Source organism: Adiantum capillus-veneris, chromosome 30 (genome assembly GCF_014529385.1).
Source record: "Adiantum capillus-veneris isolate H3 chromosome 30, ASM1452938v2, whole genome shotgun sequence".
Classification (NCBI taxonomy): domain Eukaryota; kingdom Viridiplantae; phylum Streptophyta; class Polypodiopsida; order Polypodiales; family Pteridaceae; genus Adiantum; species Adiantum capillus-veneris.
In genome coordinates this window covers 85,887,051-85,889,991 of record NC_140960.1, presented here as the reverse complement: position 1 = coordinate 85,889,991, position 2,941 = coordinate 85,887,051, and the positions used below count along the sequence as shown (strand labels likewise).

At 46.3% G+C, this 2,941-nt stretch overlaps 1 pseudogene; it reads left to right on the top strand.

Moving 5' to 3' along the window:
- The first annotated feature begins 312 nt into the window (after positions 1-312).
- Positions 313-1,926, top strand: LOC147418343 (uncharacterized; annotated as a pseudogene).
- Positions 1,927-2,941: the final 1,015 nt, after the last annotated feature.

Below are 2,941 nucleotides of genomic sequence, written 5' to 3'. Positions count from 1 at the left end.
TTAACTGCCTCATCAAAGGCTGGATGTAGAGAGGCTTCATTCAGGGTATCACTTTGTCAGGCACCTCCAAACAGCTCTGCCTTTCTCAGTTCGCAGATGACACGAATGGACTGCTCAAGAATGAGGAGAACTCTTTGAAACACTTCTGGGAGGCTCTAGACATTTTCTGCTCAGCCTCTGGCTCGAGGATCAATCATGCTAAAATAGGAGTGAGAGCCTCCTATTCCCCCATCCCTCAATGGCTGCTAGACCAAGGTTCCTGATGGACAAGTGTTTAGGCTTCTTGGTATCCCCCTAGGGTTCGGAGTTACCATGAGGCAAAGATGGGCATGGGTGATGGACAAGTTCAGAAGCAAACTGAATAGGTGGATTGGTCTCCAAGCTAACATAGTGGGAAGGGTCTTGGTCCTTAACCATTTCATATCTGCCTACCTATTATTCTTTCTGTGTTGCTGGCGTCCTCCTGACTCCCACATCAAGGAAGCAATCAAAGTGTGCAAGAATTTCCTATGGTCTGGGGATCCTTTTAAAAGAGGTGCTGCAAAAGTCAAGTGGGATGTTTGCACCCTGCCTAAGTCTCTTGGAGGTCTGGGCGTTTGAGATCTTGGCCAATGGGCGGATAAACTTTCCTCCAAACTGGTCATAAGAGCTCTTGACCACCCAGAGGCAGAGTGGGCTAGACTCTTGTTCAGAAATCTGAAAGTTTTTCACATCAAAGGTGATTCCAAGTGGAACGATCTACCATGGATTACCATTTTCTTTGGCTCAGAACCTGTCTCCTCCGTGGGATCTCACCTTATCAAGTCAATTTGGGAGGCATGGAATCGGTACAGAAGTAGTTTAAGGTACAGCTCGACATCTAGGAAAGGGGAGATCATCCTGAAGTATGAGTCTATCTGGTGGTCTAAGCCCCCAATCCCCCCTATCACAGCAGCCCAACTGAGGACAGCAAGGAGAATTCATAAAAAAGGACTACAAAGATGGATGGACCTGTGGAATCCTGACTCCCACTCTTGGTATACTGGTCACCAACTCCTCACACATTTCCAACTTCAACCTTGGGAGGTGCTCCTCATAGAAAGAAGGATCTCTGATTTTCCTTTGGAGAGTTCTTGGATCTTTGAGGCAAATCTAGAACCTACCAGTAAAGATCTTTGCTGGCAGGGAGGTGTAGCTCTTACTATCCCTCCTGACCTTATCAAGCCCTGTGACCCTCCCCTACATGTCACTCTGAACCGCAGGTGGCACGTGTCATGGGATAGAAAACAATGGAACTTTAAGTTCTCCTCCATCTGGCACAGGCATATCCAGCCCAAACTTTTAGTTCTGATGTGGCTAATTCTGCATAAATCCCTGTGGACATGAGAGAAACAGAGAAATATTGAGTTGGGTGATGGGATTTTCCCCAGATGCCAGCAGCATTTAGAAGACATACCACATTTGTTCATCAATTGCCCCTCTAACCTCAGAATTCTTGCCCCCTTGTTCAAAACCTTGGGATATGTACCTAGTTGGAAGCAATTTCTACTAGGGGAGGGGACCACAATTCTTCATGAGTTTTGGCAGAGGAGTAGAGCTAAGTTTCTGTGGGTGCTGTGGACCTATAGGAATAATCATCTGTATGGTAATGTTGGGGCTCATCAGAATCTAAAAAGCATTTTCTTTGGATGTAATGTGCAGGCCTCCACCCTCCTCATGTCTCAGTTGAGGATCTATCGAAACCGGATGGCAGTTCTGGGCGATGCCATGGAGTTCTACTGCCTCTAGAGCCCGCAAGCTCAACAGCATCTTGTCGACAACGGCACCCTGGAGTTAATGCATGACTGGCTAATGGGGCTGGTGGATGATGTGAACGACCTTGCAGTCAAGTATGCAAACGCCCAATTCTTCATTTCACAACTACAGGCTGAGATTGATAGACTGTAGGTCTTTGAATTATTCTTTATTATAGATGATGAGCCCTCATGGAGGACCATCAGATTTTGTATCAATGTATGTTCTATCTTTCTGCCCCTTCCTTGGGCACCCAGATGTAATGCTTTTGGACTCTTCTAATCAATTCACAGCGCGTACTTGGTTTAAAAAAAAGGAGCTATCCTTGCCATTCGGAAACAAATCAACTCTGCTGAGTGTCTTGGGCTCCGCAGAATTGACTTGGATGGGTAAAGCTGGGGGACTTATTCCTTGTCATAGGGTGGCTCCCTTGTTAGCCAATGTAACTATGATCCTCTAAAGCTGTCATGGCTTGTCATGAGCATGGCAAGAATATGTAATTTTTTTGTTATAATTATATATATATATATATATATATATATATATATATATATATATATATATATATATATATATATGTATGTATGTGTGACGATTATTTATTTTAAGGATTGGGAGAGCCCTGTAGCTAGGTTTCTGTTGTCTACAAGGCTCGCACAGGCCAGGTGCTCATGGAGGCTTGCCGCAAGGCGGTGGCCGATGTTGGGTATGTTACCACTATGGGGAAGGGGCTATGGCTGAGGAGCTAGGTGTGCCCCTAGAGGGAAGCCCAGTATCCCCGCCCACGGTTGTTCGTCATGCCAGTACCCCCCCCCCCCCCCCCCCCCCCCCCCCCTCCATTTTTGGCGTTTCAGGAGAGGCCCGCCCTCCTACCTCTCATGTGGGGGAAATTTGGTGGTCTGATTCTGATTCGATATGCTGGCACCTCTAGTTTAGTGGCACGTGGTGGTTGTGTAGTAGATAGCCTACTCTTTGCGATAGTTCTCTTTGATGGTTGGATGACATGTCCTTCCTTTGGCCTGCTTCAATAGATGGTGCATGGCTCTCCACTACAAGCTTGCACATTGTTCGTTCGTGGTGATTTGATAGCTGCTAGGATTTTAGTCCTTTCTAGCGTCTGGCGATTGTTGGAGTCTCATAATCAAATAGTGATGGAGCATCTACCTCT